Genomic DNA, 20,917 nt, shown 5'->3' on the forward strand with positions numbered 1-20,917 from the left:
TGCTTGGTAGAAAAACTACAAGGCTGACTTAAAAGACCACTGTCATAGAGGTACCGCTCATTTCATTTATTTGCCTAGTACAAAAGTTAAAACATAACACAACATAACATCATGGCACCTCATATTTTGAAGAGGTGGATGCATATGAAACAAGCAGACATTTTGTATAATTACAAATTCCTGCTGGTTTCAGGAATGACTCCGGCTTCTTTTCTCTGTGGTGCAGCAGAAGTGGAAAAGGAGTGTTGTGGGAAGTTTTGAATAGCACATAGCAGCTGCTCGTTCACATTAAACCATGGTTTGTTAATCAGGCCTTTGGCAACAAAACTACTCCAGTGCATGACTGAAGTATTTTAAAGCAGTTTGGATATATCTAAACAACTACTGCAGATTGGAGGAGGGGAGAAGGGTAGTGATGGGCAGTAGAAACAGAAAACATATACAGAACAATAGGCAAGCCCATGATAATGGATCCATTCGTGCTGCTGAAAGTGCGGGCATGACAACTTTCTGCAAAAATCCGACCTAAATTGACCAAATGGGGTGCTATACTGACATTTGTAATCATTTTTCTCTTGTTCCTTTCAAAGTCAAACTAGATATTACATGGGAGACATGCATGGCCAAACAGGAATTTTACAAAATGAAAAGAAGTCACAGGAGGCTATGATGAAAAGCAGGGAAACAGTGAAGTGGAGAGGCTGCTTAAAACTTTCCACCACACCAGGTCTTTTTCTGCTCAAAATGTTTTCTGCTTTTCCACTTACAGATGAAAAAATTCAGAACTCACAGGTAGGGATGGGGGGAAATATCCAACAAAATCAAATCTGGTACCAGATCCCAACTGAATTCGCTAGTTCGCTATCACTTCAGAGAGGCACCGATCTCTTGTGGCGGGCCATGGCTGTAATCGGCATGGATTTTGTAGCCACAACTGTAGTCGGCAACATTTCCCCCCCTGAAATCCTCCCCCTATTTTATGTATTTTTTTTCGTAATTAAGATGTCATGTCAACCACAGGATTTCCATTTGTCCATTATACATTACGGGGGGGAAATCGTTATTGCAATATAATGCAAAAAAATTGGCTATATATGTCTTCAATATTAATTATCAAATTATCCTGCAATGTCATGTTTTTCAAACAAGGTATCTCACAGCATTTTGAATCTCTTGAGTGGGAAAATTACAATGATGAGACTGGCCCACACTACCCGCCTTGCCCCCACCCCTCTTTCGTTGCTGCTGTCTTGACTGTCTCCCTCTCACTCTCTCTGTGCTAAATGTTGTGTGTGTGTGTGTGTGTGTGTGTGTGTGTGTGTGTGTGTGTGTGTGTGTGTGTGTGTGTGTGTGTGTGCGCGCGCGCGCCACTGTGTGACTGACAGTAACAGATAGTGTCTGTGTTGCGGTGGGGTGCCGCCATCATCTGCCTGTGCCTCTCCCACACTCTCAGACTGTGTTTTTTAACTTTCTATTGACACCCCTTGCGAGACCCTTTGTTGATGTTCAATCATTGGCACAGCTCCTGGTGCCCTAAGTGTGAGAATTTTTAAATGATTTAAATAAACCTGGAATTCATTGCTTAAACCAGATCATAAAGCAACCTAAAAATTACACAATGTTTTTCTCTGTCACCAAAAAACTACATGGAACGCTGTCTTTTACATAAGTATCTACAAAAACGATTACATAATTTTTGCAACCCCAAAAAACTACTTGTGGATCAAATCACCCAAAAACGCTCACAGCTGATCGAATCAGCAAGCGCCAGACAAAGCGAAAACAAAAAAAGGACGGACTGGTAAAGAAACAAGAGACTATCAAAATGCAAGCAGATCGGCACCATGCAGCGAACCCCATCCCTACTCACAGGTAGGAGGCACAATTTTGAGCAGAACAGCAGCTAAATAGGAGCTAAATAGTCCCTCTATCCTGACATTCCTCAGCTCCCAATTGTAAATTCGTATGTCTATTTTTCCTTTTAAAAAAAAATTGTGGCACTGTTACACATGCCTATTGTATAATACTATGGCTCCTAAATACCCCAGCCCCTCAAAAGGGGAACTTTGAGAATAACAGACATAACACACTTAAATAGCACTCTGGCTCATCAATGGAACACATAGTGACAGAACAAGTTAACATCTCATTTCATCCTCAGATCCAACATAAGCTTGTAAGTTTGTTGAAGATGGCAACTGATATTTAACCTAGTAAGTTTCCAATCCACAATTCTCTGAAGTATTAATTAAGAAAAATATTTCCCATTCCTCCTTGATAGCCTTAATAATGGAATCGTTTTAAAGCTGTTAAAATAAATTCAGAAAAGCAACCTAACTTGTTCACTTATCTACTTATTTTTGTAAATATACCACAAACAGAAGAGACATGCCTGTTAACAAAATTGATTTTCTACAATTCAGCAAAAAAAACCCACCAGAATTCTTCAGAGAGACTCTCTAGTCTAGGCCTGCTTCCACGTTTGCTGCAGGCGAAGCAATTTAAGGCAAGCTAAAGAACATCAATTCCAAGCAACAAACACATGCTTAACTGCATGCCTTTAATGTTGGGAGTAAAGCATATTTAAACACATATAGACACACAAATTTTTACTGCTTTTTCCAAGCCAATAGGCAGGAGGCAGATCTTCATGCAAATAACTGTGCCTTTAATAGATCTATGAGAATTCAAATACTTGCTTTGCCAAGAAAGAACGAGGCTAGAGAATGGGGTACCTCAGCTGCTGTGCCAGTACCTCACAGCAAAACACAACATTATGCCACCAATGCAAGCAGATATATTAACGTGCATGTTAAGGATCATCAGGTCTGTGCAGACACTTAATCTTTTCCTCTAGCCCCCACCCCATCTGTCTTTTATTTTCTAAAAACATTCCTACTTCACTTTTCTTACTGAAACTTAGTTTATTTCAAAGATTTCACAACTTTTCTGGCACACCCTAATGTGTGAGAACATAAACTGAGAACATTTGCCTAATTTTCCCAAGTTTGTCTTGCCCACAGGCACACATTAAGCAGATTAAATAATCCAAACAAACTGTTACTGGTAGAAAGGTGTTTTAAAGTGCTCCAGAAGATGGAAGGACTCATGAAGAGGATCAATTAAGACTGCACCAGACAGCCAAGCTATAATCCCACATAAACTAAAGCACAACACTGTCCTCAAAGCTGAGAGCATCACATGTTATGTCAAAAGACCTCTGCCTGATTTTTACAGCAACCTATTGATACAATGCCATCATGCTGCAATAAAGACAGAGCAAGCCTACTAGCTGCCAGTAAGGCAGTGACCCAGCGAGGGTACTTCCCCGCCCCGTCCCCAGACAATCTTTTTGATTCCAAAATCATTTCCAAATAGAAATAGAATCATTTCCCCAACCAAACAGAACTCCATGTATTCAGAGGATTAATTTTAACTAAGGACCATAGGATTTTTTCTTGGCTTTTAGTTGCACAAACCTATCTTGCAAGTTTCATTATGACAGGAAAGGAAACCTGTACGTTTCAGTTTGGCAAAAATGACAGCAAAAGAACCATTAACATTACCACTTCTAAAATAGCTGCATACTTAAAATAAATAAGAATGCCTATATAGCTAGCTGGCACTTGCACTGCTCAATTTAAGATTCTCATAACTCAACCTACAGAATACTTATATTTCAGGCACATTCCAGTAACTGGTGCCCTTCTGAAAATTGCAAATGCAACAGCGATTGGGAAGCAAAGTTACAAAACATAAGTGCAAGCAATTTCCAGCATATGGGCTATACTCAAGCATTTGTGTAGCTATGCTTTGTTTCATTTTAATCCTTACAAATTTATTCTAACACAGATTACAACTTCCAAATAATCAGGGAATCAAAAACAACAAAAAAGGCAATCAAATCCTCCAAAATTATACCAAAATCCAAACTGTGTTATAAAAACTGAAGAAAATCAGGAGCATAATGCTGAGGCACCACTAGTCAATGCTATTTTAGGTTCCGTTAACCAGAAACATTGCACTGAACTATTACTTGGAAAATAATAATGAACCGGCCCGTGCACTACGTTCTGCTACGAAGGCCCTCCTCCGGGTTCCAACTCACAGGGAGGCCCGGAGGGTGATGACAAGATCTAGGGCCTTCTCAGTGGTGGCCCCCGAACTATGGAACAGTCTCCCTGAGGAAGTACGCCTGGCGCCGACTCTGCTTTCCTTCCGGCGCCAGGTCAAAACCTTCCTATTCTCTGAAGCATTTTAAGTTACATTGATCTAATTTTAATAATGTTTATTGTATTGTTGATTGTATTTTAATATTATTTTGTTATTCATTGTATTTTTATACTATTTTATGTTCACCGCCCAGAGAGCTATTGCTAGTCGGGCGGTATATAAATTTAATAAATAAAATAATAATAATAATTCTTGACTTGGTCATGAAAAGATAGAGTGACATAATCGTTTCTTAATATACAAGGGGAAAGAATACTGAAGACAACACAAGAAGCCATGCCTGATATTACAAGACAAGAAACAGCAGTAATGTGTAACAGGATTCTAAATAGCCACCACTAAACACACAAGTAAGAACTGTCTCCAGGCAACTGGACAAAGAAATCTGTGTAAATGATGATATTTATTTATTTATTTCCTTTCCAAGCTCTCATTTCCTTTTCAGGCTCTCAGCGATGAACCTTCCTATGAGTGAGTGGAAAGACTGACAGGCTGATAACTTCTGCAGACTTCTTTGCAAGAGTAGTAGCTCAGCAAGCTATAATCTGCTGTATATGTAAGGCAGGATATCAGGGATACTTTGGAGCCCTTGGTCAGTCCTAGTAACACTCCCTCCCACCCCAAGCATGTGAAAGCAGTTTAGGGAGGCTCTGACACAGCCTTTTAAGAGAACACCAAGAATGAATGAATAAATGCACACACACACACAACTCAATTGTTTTGCCCAATATCTATCAGCCCTTATCTCTGTAAAAGGGGTCGAGGTCCACTCAGCAGTCCAGCCATCCGTGGTCGGTAAAATGAGTACCCAGCATAAGCTGGGGGGTAAAGAAAGCCCGGGGAACGGAACTGGCAATCCCACCCCATATATACGGTCTGCCTAGTAAACGTCACAAGACATCACCCTAAGAGTCGGAAACGACTCGCACTACAAGTGCGGGGACACCTTTACCTTTTTTATCTCTGTAAAGGGTGATGCCCTGGGCTTCTTTGACAGGAAGGCCAGGATACAAATATAATAAATAAAATGAAGTTTGTTTAATGTATTTTATGTGGTGCTTGCCTGCTTGCTTTAGGTATACATTTAGTTGTAATCTGCCCTGGGATCAATATGATGGATGTATTTATAAATATAATGAAATAAAGTTCTAGGTGCTTAGCATTCAAATATGTGATCTTCCTTAGTGTCCCTACATGTGCAAAAAAAGTGCCAAAAAGAAACCCTTAAAGTCACAACTACATCCCAGTCTAAGTAGATTTCAATTCTGTAGCACAATAAAGAATGTGGACTTCCAAGATTCTGGTTGTGATTAGTCTCAAAGATTAGTCTCCAATATAGTATAAAAGAGCTATTTAGTTATAACTTCTTGGTAGCTGTAACAATTAAAATCTGTTAATATTCAGGAATGTTCAGGAAACATGAATTAGAAGACTAAACGCTTTAAATAAGTTGTTTAAACTGATGTTTTTGCTTAGCAATTTAAATCACCTTGATCATGTGTCACTCTGCCTCCGGGATTATGATGCTAGGGCAGCACCTCTCAGGGTATTAGTTTGGGCCCAGAGACATTTTTCTAGTCCCTAGTTAAGGTATTTAATCTATGGCTTAGGAGAGGGGGAGCACAGAAAAACAGGTTTGGGTAAAATTACTAATTCAGCCCATATACCCTACAACAGCGATTTTCAACCGGTGTGCCACCAATAGTCCGCAGGTGTGCCACGGGAGTTTGCTCACGCGTGAATGTCCCTTAAAAAAATTTCACTTTAGCAAATGGCGGTTGTGTTGAGCAATAATGATAGCAATTGACACATAAGGGCAGGGTGGAAAGTGGGGCGGGGCATCGCTGACGCCTGATGAGGAGAATCCGAGGGGGAAGTTTGGTGGTTGCTGCCCCAGGCTGTGAGAGGAAGCGGATCTGCCCCCCTTAGGTCATTGTTATGGGATGCATTCAGCTCTATCGGACAGAGTTGCCACCTCGACCTGCCGCAAATTGCCATGGTGGGCAGTCAGAGCGCAGGCAAGAGCTCCATCTTCGAGAACTTCGGCGGCTGGTCAGTCAGTCAGTTGTTTGTGGGGATGGGGGAAGAGACTCTTCAGCTGCGTGCCTGAGTGGCTTCCTTGTCCTGCCATCCACCCATCAGCTGTGCGCGATCTAATTTCAGGCGGGAGGTTTGAATCCCCGAAGAGCAGGGGATTCAAACCTCCCGCCTAAAATTAGATCGCACACAGCTGATGAGCGTAGCCTTATGAATGGTGGAATGTGAAGTTCTCTCCCCACCTCCCATAGTTGATATGGATGACTACTTCAATGTGTGTTATTGTCCAGTCGAGTAGATTCATATGGGGGGGTGTCACGAGGAGTTCACGCGGTTTCCCCACCCTTCCTCCCATACACACAGCTCAGACTCTGTGCTGTTAGCTAATCTGCCAATGTCTATTCTAGGGTAAATTACAGGGCTTTACTAATCTTTGTGCATCTACTCTTGTTGCCATTATTATTATTATTATTATTATTATTATTATTATTATTATTATTATAATTAGGATTTCATATCCAGGGTTACAATAATATATTGTTACAACAGAATAAAAACACAGTACTGTATTAAAATCAGTTAAAATAAATAACAATTTAGTAGGTGGTCTTTGCTAGGTGGTCTTGGCCTGGTTTATACGTTTGTCAGTCCTTTTTGCATAAAACCTCAGCTTTCTTGGGGTGTTGCTGCATGAGAAAAGTCTCAAACTACCAGACTGTCAAAAATGTCAAGATAGTTTGTTATTTCCATTTTGTTTTAGTTATTTTGTTATTTCTGAATTTAGTTCTTAATTTTTTTTCCAGGACTTATTAGACATGGATAGATTTTTAATTAAGAAACGTAAGTTGGACGATGACAATGAATCAGGTGTGGCTGGCACTGGTTCAGGTAGTAACGCACATAGTACCGTCAGTGTTAGTTCTAAAACTGTCGTGCACCAGTATAATGAAGACTATTTGTCCTTCGGATTCATTTCATCGGGAGAAGAAGTGCCACGTCCTAAGTGTGTTGTTTGCGGTGAGAAACTGGCAAACCAAGCTGTGGTTCCAAGTAAGCTGAAAAGACACCTTCACACAAAGCACTCACATTTATGTGAGAAACCAATTGATTATTTTAAAAGGGTTATAGCTGATCAAACACGTCAGGCTAAACAATTTACCAAAATCACAACTATTTCTGACAAAGCTCAAGAAGCAAGATATGCCATTGCTGAAATCGTGGCAAAAAAAGATGAAATCTCATACAATTGCTGAGTCAGTAATTTTACCAGCATGCTGTAAAATTGTAAATATTATGTTTGGCGAAACTTATGAAAAAGAGATCTTGAAAATCCCCGTGTCAGATAACTCTGTTAGTCGGCGTATACAGGACATGTCTCAAAACATTGAGTCACAAGAGATAGCTAACATTAAAGAAGCCGATTTCTTTGCTATCCAGTTGGACAAGTCAACTGACATCACTGGAAAAGCTCAACTCCTAGCATTCGGCAGGGTTGTTTTTAATGGAGACATCATTGAACAATTGTTATTTTGCAAATCACTTCCAGAAACAAGAGGTCAAGACATTTTTGATGTTGTCAACATCTATTTCAATTCTCACGATTTGTCATGGAAATCATGCATCAGCATCTGCACAGATGGTGCTCCCTCTGTGTCGGGAAGCCTAAGAGGATCCGTTGCACTGGCCAAACAAAAGAACCCTGGCATTGTTTTTACACACTGTTTCCTGCACAGCGAGGCCCTCATTTCAAAATCAGTACTACCTGAACTCCAAAAAGTACTGGCTGAGACGATCAAAATAGTTAACTACATCAAGAGTAGGCCATTAAAATCGAGGTTGTTTTCAGCACAGTGTTCTGCCATGGAAGCTGCTCACACACAACTTCTACTGCACACGGAAATGAGATGGCGATATCGGGGGCAGGTGCTTTCAAGGTTGTATGAACTGAGGGAAGAGCTTCTAACTTTTTTTACGTCAGAAGAGTCTGAGCCGGCTGACCTGCTTAGTGATGAGACCTGGTGCAATAAAGTTGCATTCCTAGCTGACATTTTCCAGGCTTTGAACACTCTTAACTAGAGTATGCAGGGAAAGAATGAAAATATTCTTACTTGTACTGACAAAGTTATCTCCTTTAAGGAAAAACTAACACGGTGGGGAGCCAGAATCAAAAAAGAGAACAAAGTTGAAATGTTTGAACTGACAAAAAGTTGCAGACTGGACAAAAATCTTGTTGATTTAATTCTATAAAGTTTGTCACTGCTGAGTAAAAACATTGAAAAGTATTTCCCGTCACGATGTATCTTCCTTGGACTGGGTGAGAGATCCATTTGTGTTAAGTGCGTGCGAGTCAGCAGAATTAACTGTTGCAGAAGAAGATGAGCTGACAGAAACACTCATCAACAGATATGGCCTCATTCTGGTGGTCTCTCCGAGAGGAATACCCCATCATCACAAAGATGGCGATTAAAGCACTTCTTCCTTTCTCAACATCTTATCTGTGTGAGGCTGGTTTCTCTGCTATGAACACAATGAAGAGCAAGAACAGGTCGCGGCTTCAAACACTGGAGGAGGACTTGAGGCTATTCTTGTCAACCATCCGCCCTCGGACAAGGGACATCATGAAAAATCACCAAGCACAGATTTCCCACTGATTTGTTTTTTTAAAAAATAACACAATTAAAATTTTAATTATTGAACTTTAAACACAATCTTAAAAAACTGATGGTGTGCCTTGACAATTTTAGCACCTTGTCAGTGTGCCGTGAGATGAAAAAGGTAGAAAATCACTTCCCTACAACTTACAGTAATTCATACAGTTAACAGGGAGAAAAATACCAAGCAAGTGACTATCATTAAAGCACAAGAGTGTTACAAATTATTGCTTAAAGAACAAGAAAAAATAAGGGAAATCATTTATTACTTAGCCTTCCTCAAATTCAAACAAACATTAATAACATATCTGTGTCAGAAATTCCTACTAACTAAGGATTCTAGGTCGTATCACAGAATAGCACAACCCTAACCATGTCTGCCAAAGTCAGCAGCGGGGAACTTTTTTCAGTCAAAAGGCTGTACAGTAGGGCCCCGCTTTCCGGCGCTTCGCTTCTTGGCACTTCACTAATGCGGCGGTTTTGAACTGTATCCATGTTCCATATGTTCGGCTTGTTCCATTTTTGCGGCGATTTTGTGGCATGACGCAAAGAGCTTGGAAAAGAGAGACGCTGAGTCCACAAATTGATGGCGCCCCACACCCTGAGTGCGTCGTCAGAGCTTGGAAACATTTCTTTTTAAAACTACAGTTGGGCTGATGGGAGTTGTAGTTCAAACAAGGAACATTTCCAAGCTCTGACGATGAGCTCAGCAGCTGAGTCTGAGGAGGGCATCGGGCGCCATTTTATTGTCAGTGAGCCAACACTCTAAGATTTTAAGGTAAGCAACTGAGTGAACGAGCAAGTGGGGGGTGGAAGGGCAAGGGGGGACAAGCGAGGGAGCCGGTGGAGGGTGAGCGAGTGAGCAGGCAGGAGGGAGGGCGAGCGGGCAAGGGGGGCGAGTGAGGGAACTGGTGGAGGGTGAGCGAGCAGGCAGGGGGGAGGGCGAGCGGGCAAGGGGGGACGAGCCAGGGAGCCAGCAGAGGGCAAGCGAGCAGGAGTGGGTGGGCGGGCAGCTCCCTCTCTGCAATCCGCAGCACTACTCCCCCATTCTAATGAGGGAGGGTAAGCGAGCGAGTGAGCGGAGAAGGCGATGCACAGAAAAGTGGGACATCAATCAGTTGTGCAGGGAGCTTCAGGGGCCAAGCACTGTTAGCTGGAGCTCCCTGCGCTACACCTGATCAATGTTCCATTTTTCAGCGGTTTTCGCTTTTAGGTGACGGTCTGGCCCCTAACCTGTCTTATGAGTGGGGCCCTACAGTATTCCCTCATGGGCAATCTTCTGAGGGCAGCATGCCAGGAGTGGGTGGGGCTAGAGGGAAAAATACACATAGCATCAGATGTAACTCTTCCCTTTGTACAGTAAACTACACTCCAGCTACACAGGAGTTAAGAGGTTTTACATATGCACACACCCCTCCTTGTCCTCCATCCAGGAAAGCAACAGGCATTATCACAGTTAAAGGACACATTTCAACCAGGCAAAAGCACTTAAGGATGGCATGAAGCAGGATCAGTGAGGGGTGTGGCCTGGTAACACAGCATAACCTGGGGGAAGGTGTAGCCTGGGGAGAGTCCCAAGAGCTGGATAGAAAGAGTTGGAGGGTTGCATTTGGCCCCCAGGCCTTAATTCAGTTCCCCAGCCCTGGACAAAGTCATAGCCAGGGTAATCCCTCTAAAATCAATGGACTAATTTAAGTCCATTGTTTTCAATGGGTTTGCTCCAAGTACAACTTATTCAGATACCACTCTGAAATTGTCTCTGACTTTTAAACTATCACTTACTGTCCTTATCTATGCCATTAGTTAGCATCCAAAATCTATTTTAACTTTAAAAATATATTATTGTCCACTAATATTTACAACATCAAAACAAGAATACACAATCTGAGAAGCTTTCCAACATTAAAAATAAACATTAGGTTGCAATACCCATTTACATGAAAGTAAGCCTCACAGAACTTACTTTTAAGTAGGCAAGTATAGAGCTGCCCGGTTATTCTAAATTAAACTGCACAGAATAGATTTCTTATTTATAGGACATAATATAGGTGATGCAGTTTAACACATACTTATGCATAATAAAACTGTTGAATATGTCAAGTATGTGTGACCAATGTAGTCTTTTTCAATGGAATCATTACCTTTTAAAAGAGCATGGCTCATTCACAAACTCATGGCACTTCCCCATACTAGAGCCCTGACCTATTTACTTGCTTCTTAATCTTTTTGCTTGATGACACATTAGTATTAGACACTAGCATTACAGAGAAGCTGTCTGACATTAATACTACTGAGTTACTATTCATTTATGTAAGTTCTCCAACAAGCAAGAAGCTATCAGAAAAATATGACTACTTGACATGTATATGGAACTGAAATTCAAACAAACAATAAGACTTCTTATGGCTTAAGAACTGTAGTTTATACAGCATCATAACTGTCCTACTAATAGAAAGACAACAGCATCACAACTTTTTAACTAGTTTACTAAGAAGCCTATAAAACAGATTTCAAGGTTTTATTTCCAAAATAAATATAATTCCAACAGTCTATTTAATCAAGAAAAGTGCACAGTCAACATCTAAAATCATTGTTCTAGATTTGTTAAGGGTTTAAAAAACGAGACATGAACACCACAGAACAAAGAGCCAATGATTTAAGAGTACACTTTATATAGCACTTAGTGCATAGTCATGGCTTAATATAAGTGCATTTACAAAATTAGCTACATGCATATCCAAGTATCTGGTTTCACAAGGCACAAGAGAATAAGACACCAACATCTCTAACCAAGAGAACGCAACATTTTTAGCCTATAAAATATCCACAAAATATTTCTCCACAGTTAAATTCAGATGAGTGTGCTTAGAGAGAAAAAAGAATTTTAAATGTCCCAGTATGTTAGGGTACAATCCTAAACCCACTTACTCAGAAGCATGCCCCACTGAATTCAATAGGACTGACTTCTGAGTAGTCATGATTAGGACTGCCCTGTTAATTTTCTTGAAAATGTTACAAGTTATTAGTAATCCAAACTCCTATATTAAAAGCACTGAAATCCTGAAACAGAAGTCATACCATTAACACTTACCAAATCAACTATAAATAAAAATTTAAAAGCAATATACCTTAACTCCACAAGGTTCGTGTCCAAATAAATATCGACGTTTGTCACCAAGCAACAAAAAACTACAAACCAAAATGCTGGATAATGTATCATTTCACAATACCTCTTTTCATAGTGAACAAAATATAGGCAATATGAAAGGGAAAACACAAACACCAGTATTTCACTTAAAAGAAATCAAGGACTAAACTATTATTGTAGTTAGTTATTATTACTACATTCTATATCAACTTTAAGCCGCGTCAGATCTGAATTATTGCCAGTACCAAATGATCACTCCACATACCATTTTAAGTTAGCCTTTCCCCCCTCTGACATGGAAATAGACATTACTTTCCCAAAACTACCGTTGCGAATTACCTCCGAGTCCCAAAGGGAAGCAATAATCCCTTGTAACAAGAGTAGCCTACAACCACGCCTTCTTGCTGCCCTAGCAAATTGCAAGCGGAGCAGTCGTGTCACATTTCTTCTTTCATATACAGAGATCCTGAAGGCTAGTGTTACAGAGCCCGAACAGGCTCATCCAGCAAAAGTGCAATGGGGGGGGGGGGGAGACAAACACACAAAAGGGAAATTTCTGGTTGCCAAAGGAAAAGAACAGAAAAAGCAAGAATGGACGAGATTCTATGAAATGGGGCTGAACTATTTATATCCTAATCTGTTTTGCTCTCAAATCTGTTGGTGGCAACAAGCCTCGCTATCTTCCTAATCCAACTTTGTCCATTTCTACCGGAAAAAGACAACAGAGGGAAAACTTCAGAAAATGAAGGTCTATCCATCTATAAAATAAACGGCAAGTCATCTTCCCCAAGACATCAACTTCATCAGATGAAGGAAAATATGCGATGGTTAAGCCCCGTCAGGCAACAAGATTTGTAGAAAAGCAGTGCGCTCAACCCGACCTTGGAAATCATACCCTCTTACCTTGCAACCTCTCCTCCTAGTCGCAGATGCACGGAGATCGGTTGTGGTTGTTCGATTCATAACTTAAGGAGTAGTTTGCACATGCTCGCAGATACTCTCCCATTATTTCTTATATCCCAGCGCTCAGACCTGATAGAGAAGGCAGGCTTTTTATAGCCCTCAGTCTCTAACGGCGAGTAAGACCCAGGAATTATAGTCAGTCCCCTTCAGGCTGCAATCCACGCACAATTCTTTGGAAGTAAGTCCCAAAAGGGACTACTTCCGAGAAAACATGCCTAAGGGTCGGGTTCTCTTTTCCACTCCTGGAAAAAAGCAAAACAAACCCTTATTCCAGAAAGGGAGCAGTTGGCGACGAGAATACCTAATCTACCTCGCTTTTCCAAACAGATCCTCCAGGATTAGCCCTACAGCCAAGGATCAGGGCGCTTCTAGTTCCTTATGTCGAAGACAAGGGTATTGAGGAGGGCATCCAAGGGAAAGACTGGAATTTGGGGTTGGAGAGGTGTTACAAAGCCCCCTAGGCTTGGTGTGTTTTTTTAAATCTTGTTCAGCCCCTCAATTTTGTTCACAGCAACTCCCAAAACATACTGTTGGGGAGGGGACGACAAGCGAATCAGCTGCGCCCGACCCACACAGAGGGAAGGGAGGGTCTGTCGGTCACTCGATTTGCCTTCCTCCTCCCAGTCTCTCACCTTCACAGATCGGGCAGCGCTACAGTCCCCGTCGCAGCAGCAGCAGCCCTCGACATGACCGGAACGCTACTATAAGGAGGCGCCTCCTAGGCCGGGCTCAGCCTCTGGCTGCTGCTGCTGCCGCCGCCTCCTCGGCCGCTGCCATCTTGTCCTGGCGGCTGAGAGGAAAGCGCCCCAGCTCAGCCCGCTCAGCTCCCCAGGCCTCCGCCTCATCTTCCCAGGGAGGGATCCAGCCTGCCGCCGCCACTCCAGCCTCCGCCGCAGCCGCCACTTCCTCCGTCGCCGCCCACTTCGGCGGCAGTTCTCCCTGCTCCAGTGGCGGGGCCTAGGGGCAGCGACTACTGCTGCCTCCGTCGTAGTCCTGCTGCCGCCGCCCACCTCACCCCTGAAGCTGTGAGGAAACCTCAGCCCCGCTCCGACATGTCTCTGTTTCGTTCCCAGCCTGCGGGCCCTTCTGACGAGAATAGACGGTCCGCCCTCTTCCGCAGTTGTAGCGCCACCGGCTGGTTCCTGCTTGCCTCTTGGCTGAAATAAGACCTCTAAACCCGCCTCTTGCTCTGGGAAAGAAATGTGTCCGTCCCCTCACTGGCAGGGCCCTGCTTGGCATTCTCACAGAACATCGCTGCAGGCGAAAATGAATGCCAAGAAGGTTAATTAAAAATTTTTTTAAAAAAATAAAGGCAAGCGCCATTACATTCAGAAAACTGGACGATGTTTTCAGACATGACACCTGTAGCCTGCCTAATCCTCTGTACACCCTTGCTCAGAAGAAAGTCCTGATGAGTTCAGTAGGACTTGCTTCCATGGAAGTGTGCCTGGAATTGCACCTCCAAGGCAAAACCAGTCTCAAAATGCATACCGTTGTCAAACGTTTTGCACATTTATACATTTCCAGGTCTGTAATAAACCTGTGAATCTTCCACTGGCCAGACTGTGCATTTACAAATGGTCCTCTCAGAGAGGTTTTATACTGCAGGCTGAAAGCGGTTCTTGCTTCCATCTACATGTAAAAGCTTGTTCCTCATTTGCATAGGAAATATTCACATTGGAGCTATTGATTGATTGATCGATTGAAGTTCTATTAAGTTTATTATTTGGCATGACTGCCTCACATAACCAACAGGAAAAAAGTATTCAAGACCGTCTCCATTCCAGTCCATGATGAAGTTTGGAAGTAGAAATCTTCCGCCCAGTGGTACAAAAAGAAAGCTAAAAAGCTGGGTTCCCATTCACATCAGTAATGGCCATATAAGTTGTGCAGGCTGTGCAGTACAAGGGGGCCCACCAAACCCAGAAATCTTAAATTATCCTATACAGACAATAATTATCTGGCAGTTATACAAGATTTACAGTTAGTTTTTATTTTTTGCCTGACAGAAACACCAAATATTAAACTCTGAAAAAGTTTTTAAGTTGTTGATTTTTTTTTTTAAGGATGCATACCAGACCCCTCAACTGTGGTGGGCTTGTGTCTCAGGGGTCTCCCACCACCCATCCCAGAACAGCTTTGTTTACCTCCATCAGTGGCGTGATGCTAACTCCCTGTTCCTCTGAAAGTGTGGGCTGGTGGAAGTCCCACTGGTGGGGCTTCCTACAAGCAGCAGCCTACAGAAAGCCCCAAAGTCTGGTTCCATCACTTGATGACATCAATTCAGGCTCAACTGCATATCAGCTCCAGGTTGGTGAAGCCTACAGCGGACTTTTACCTTCCACTCCAGCTGGCATAAGCAACAGTGCTACAGATGCAATGGTAGCTATGCTGCTCCATCATGCTCTGTTGCTGCCTGGATGGAGTTTGGAATGTTTTGCCAATTGTAATATTTTAATATACCCTTGTCATGTTGATTAATCAGGTATCTACATTCTGAGGATACGTATTTCATATTTAATTACATTTATTCATTTATTCATCTCATAATAATGTTTCATCTCCATAACTGGATACTGGTGTATTGGTGTAACTAAACTAGGGGTGGGGGAGAGAGAGAAAACATATATATATATTCACTAATAGGCAAAAAACCTTGCGGTTTAAGAACATACCTATAGCCCACAGCTAGTCTATCAAACTTTAAAAAGCAGGGAAATTGGGCAGCTATAGTGAATTTACCAAATTCTTCCAAGCTACACAGGAAGTGGATTGGACTGTGAAAGACCAACCCAAATGGTGTTTGCATTTTGACCAATTTGTAAGGAGTCCAATATCTCAGAGAGGAGTTCAGGTCTCCTGCTCCCCCTGGTGCATTCACTATAGCTGTAAAAAAACTGTAAAAGTAGTACAGAGCAATCATTAAGATGACTGACTGCTCAGTAAAAGTTTAAACTGAATTCATTAATAGGCAAAAAAACCTTGCGGTTTAAGAATGTACCTATCGCTCACAGATATTTCTATCAAACTTTAAAAAGCAGGGAAATTGGGCAGCTATAGTGAACGCACCAGGGGAGCAGGAGACCTGACCTCTCTGAGATATTGTACTACCCTACAAATTTGTCAAAATGCAAACACCATTTGGGTTGGTCTTTCACAGTCCAATCCACTTGCTGTGTAGCTTGGGAGAATTTGGTAACGTGCCTCTGAGCATATTTTTGTAAAGTTTTGTTTTGAAATGAGCTTATGGGAAGCATCAGAATGGCATGGGGGGTATTTTCAATTTAAAATTGTGGAATGTTAAAAATCTACACTGGCTATAGTATACAGCCACTCTCGTGACTGTATAATAAGCCTGTCAGCAAAAGTCTTCAAGAGATGCCTGGAAGTCAAAACCAAGGATGCCGTGCCAAATCTCTGCTGGAAGAGTGTTCCAAAGCATGGGGCCAGCAAATACTCAACTTCTGGCTGAGGCCAGGGGACAACACAGGATACAACAAACAGCACTTATCCGGATGATCTTAGTGATCGGGCTGGAATATAAGGGCTCAGATAGGCCTTGAGGTATCCTGGACCCAAGTTGTTCAGGGAAACACAATAAGGGAGGCACCTGGCAAACCTCTCTGGGACTACCTGAAGCAGAGCCCCATTGACTTCACCCTTCTCCCCTGTTAGGGTCAAAACTTTAAAATGTCCTGATGCACTATTCTCCTACTGATGCTGTCTAAAGCAAATTGCTTCATCCTACTGCATGGTAGGGCCGGCTCTATCTCCAACAGCTTCTTGACATGCTAAACTAAAAAAAAGTTCCATGCTTCACAAAAGCTCCATGCTTCACTGTGCCCTACCCATGTCTTGCCTCTCAGCCAGCTGCTCAGCATCCCAGATAAAAGTTCCACCTGTCTAACAAGTAGGAACTTCATTTACCCAATAGAGGTTTTTAACACATAAATGCGGTTGAGAGGAAGGACTGAAGGACAGAGAAGCCAAATTACTTACCTATTGCATAACATACAGAGACAGTGCAAGGAATTAGCTCTCCAGAGTCCTTGTTTTTGGCAGTTTCCAGTTAAACGAGCTGCTGGAGGTCTTTGATTTTTAGAGAAATCCCTGATTAGGAACCTCTCCATTTTAGCTCATCTCCTTGAAAGATCCCTTACTTTTACAATTTTATTTGACACCTTACATTCTGAAGCACTCTTTGTGCAATGTTTCCTACTTTCTGCTTTGAGGTGAATGACTCCATCATAATTCCTGAAAACACATGTTTGATTGAGAAATTGGTTGTCTTTCCTTTCACCATGGCATTTTCGCTAGCTGCTGCCTTTTGAAGAAAAATGCCCATTTCTGAAAACCTTTACCTTTGGTCATAATTTAATTAACATTATGCATGTAAAATAAGAATCACGAGTCTAGTCAACAACCATCTAAGTCTTCTCCGAGACCTTCAGCAACAGCAGACCTCACAAATCACAGAAACTTGGAGATTCCCTTTTGGTAATCAACTTTAAAAAAGGTAAAGGTGTCCCTGCACTTGTAGTGCGAGTTGTTTCCGACTCTTAGGGTGACGCCTTGCGATGTTTACTAGGCAGACCGTATATATGGGGTGGGATTGCCAGTTCCTTCCCCAGCCTTTCTTTACCCCCCCCCCAGCATATGCCGGGTACTCATTTTACCGACCACGGATGGATGGAAGGCTGAGTGGACCTCGACCCCTTTTACCGGAGATTTGACTTCCTCCTTCCGTTGGAATCGAACTCCGGCCGTGAGCAGAGCTTCGGCTGCGTTACTGCTGCTTACCACTCAATGACTCAATTTCAAAACAAAACCTTATAAAACAGTCCTGAACTCAGAAACGCTTGCTTAACAACCCTTTAAATTTTCATGGTGATATACAAAACAGTCAGAGAGAATAGAGAGTTCAAAGTATAAAAAGAGGAAAGAAACACAGAGTCCTTTTGGACTTTTTTCTGTCAGAGTTCTCACAATCTGTTGAAATTCATTAAAAATCAGCCATGTTCACAGAGTACCTGTAATCCTAATACTGACCTTGCCCCATACTCTGACCTTCATATTCTGCAGTTTAAAAGTTAAAAAAAATGCCTGGCTGATTTTTAATTATTTAGCGTTGAACTGAATGATGTCGAGCATGCTCAGTAAGAATGAACTATCAGTGTTCGAAAAGCCACACTCACAGCTGCTGGACTTGCCTAATCAGGGGGCCATACCCACATCAGACTTTGATTTTACATGAGACAGTCATGGCTTCCCCCAGAGAATCCTGGGAAGTGTAGTTTGTGAAGGTTGCTGAGAGAAGACTCCTATTCCCCTGACAAGAGCTCAAGTGGCCAGACTGGTTTAACAGTCAGCTGCTCTGACTGAAGCTCTGTGAGTGGAACAGGGCAACTCTCAGCACCTTTCACTAACTACACTTCCCAGGATTCTTTGGGAGAAGCCATGACCACCTAAAGTGAAATAACAGTCTGGTGTGGATGTGGCCAGGGACAGCTTTGGTTTAAATTTGGGTGGGAGGCTATATGTACCTGCTGTAGAATAAAAAGGTGGGGAAAACACAGAAAAAGAATGATACTGTTCACAATGTTTTCCTTTTGTTTTCCACCCTCCCAATCTCTTTCCCTCTCCTCCTCTTCCTGCCCTCCTCCTCCCCTCCCCTCCCCTATCCTAAGCATGATCGCACAGGAGCAAATCCCACTGAACTCAAAAAGCATGCAAATGATCAAATCTGCCCTCCCCTCCTCTTCCCTCCTATCCCCTCCCTCTTGCCCCTTTCCCTTCCTTCACCCCTCCCTCCCCATCCCCTTCCAATCTCCTCCTTCCCCCTCCTCCTCCTCCTTCCCCTTACCTACCCTCCTCCCTCCCACCTTCCCCATGGTCAGTTTTACCTATCCTAGGACTAAGACCTGGGAGACCAGGGTTCAAATCCCCACACAGCCATGAACCTCACTGGGTGACCTTGGGCCAGTCATTGCCTCTCAGCCTCAGAGGAAGGCAATGGTAAACCATTTCTGAATACCACTTACCAAGAAAACCCTATTCATAGGATCACCACAAGTCGGAATTGACTTGAAGGCAGTCCATTTCATTTTCAAGCATGACTGCATGGGAGTAAATCCCATTGAACTCAATAAACATGCAAATGATCAAACCTGCCCTCCCCTCCTCCTCCTCCTCCCCATCACCTCCCTTTTGCCCTTTCCCTCCCCCTTCCTTCCCCCCTCCCCCTCCCCTTCCAATCCCATCCTTCCCCCTCCCCCTCCTTCTGCTCCCCTCTCCCCTTTCTTTGGGTCTCTACTCTCCCTTCCCCCTTCTCCTGCCCCATGGTCAGTTTTACCTATCCTAGCCATGATTGCACAGGAGTAAATTCCATTGACCTCATGCAAATGATCAGACCTGCCTTTCCCCTCCTTCCCCTCTTCCTTCCTCCTCCCTTCTTCCTCTCCTCCCCTCTTCCCTGTTCCTCCTCTTCCCTCCCCATGGTCAGTTTTACCTATCCAAAGCGTGATTGCATGGGAGTAAATCCCACTGAACTCAATAAACATGCAAATGATCAAACCTACCCTCCTCCTCCCCCTCCTGCCTGCTCCCTTCGCCCTCCTCCCCTCCCCATCCCCTGTGGTCAGTTTCACCTATCCTAAGCATGATTGCAGGGGAGTAAATCCCACTCAACTCAATAAGCATGCAAATGATCAATCCATTCTCAGCAAATTTACACAGGATCCCATTTCTTACCTCCCGGATTAAAAAGTAGGGAAATTCACTAATGGGCAAAAAAAACTTGCAGTTTAAGATGTACCTATAGCCCACAGATATTTCTATCAAACTTTAAAAAGCAGGGCAATTGCTCAGAGGCACATGTGACCAAATTCTTCCAAGCTAAACAGAAAGTGGATTGGCCTGTGAAAGACCAGCCCAAATTTTGTTTGCATTTTGACAAATTTGTAGGGCAGTATAATATCTCAGAGAGGAGGTCAGGTCTCCTGCTCCCCTGGTGCATTCACTATAGCTGCCCAATTTCCCTGCTTTTTCAAGTTTGATAGAAATATCTGTGGGCTATAGATACATTCTTAAACTGCAAGGTTTTTTGCCTATTAGTGAATACGATATTGCATAAGATGCACCTTAAGTCTGATCCTGCAGAGCAGATCTTACATTCATATCATGGTACCATATATATGTCTGTGTGAGCCTCAAGTTTTTTTATACTACACTGTTCTTCCACAGACACTATTAACTGGAGAACACCTCTAATAAGGTAGGTGTTCCAGCTGCTAAAACGCCAACTACTGTACAAACACCTAAACCAAAAATTCAGTTTTATCCAGCTCAGGGCACATAAATCAAGATTACGTATTACACATTCAAACATATATACCCTTGATCACCTAATGCAATTAAGTAATCTATTTACATAATATGCTCAGTCAGGGCCTCTTTATATGTCAACAAATCCCAAAAACCCAACCAGTTACTATGTTATGATTCGTCTGAGAAAGTTGTAATGCATGATAATCCTTCATGCATGTCTATCACTTTGTGTACTCAGCAGTTTATGTGTATGCAGGACTGCTATAAGCAGTTCTTGTGCCAGAATACTATTTGTGTGTGAAGTGGACTTGAAGGTGGTTAAAAAGTGATCAGAGTGCACTTTTCAGAGAAAGATCCTACAGCATGCGAGTTGAATCCAGAAAAAGTATTTGCATGTACATGCACGCATAGTCCTTTGGGAGTTGAGGAAGCTGCTACTGAAAAGAGGGAGTGCAAAAGCTTGTTTACCTCACTCTTCTCTGAATCCAAGCTGTGGTATCTAAAGCTCCTCTGTTAATGTACACCCTGTGCAGCACAGAGCAAAACATTAGAATATTGC

General features: G+C 42.5%; 1 protein-coding gene across 6 annotated transcripts in view; it reads right to left on the reverse strand.

Annotated features, from left to right (window-relative positions):
* The window catches only part of HIPK3 (homeodomain interacting protein kinase 3), a 102,215-nt gene extending 88,463 nt beyond the window's left edge, over positions 1–13,752 (reverse strand). For 2 of the 6 annotated variants that reach the window (XM_061610526.1, XM_061610522.1), the window contains exon 1: positions 12,973–13,658. The gene's annotated coding sequence lies outside the window, so the exon portion shown is untranslated. The other 4 variants (XM_061610521.1, XM_061610525.1, XM_061610523.1 and 1 more) reach the window with 4 other exon arrangements.
* Between the last annotated feature and the right edge of the window lie 7,165 nt (positions 13,753–20,917).

This window comes from Rhineura floridana, chromosome 2 (assembly GCF_030035675.1).
Source record: "Rhineura floridana isolate rRhiFlo1 chromosome 2, rRhiFlo1.hap2, whole genome shotgun sequence".
NCBI classification, from domain to species: Eukaryota; Metazoa; Chordata; class Lepidosauria; order Squamata; family Rhineuridae; genus Rhineura; species Rhineura floridana.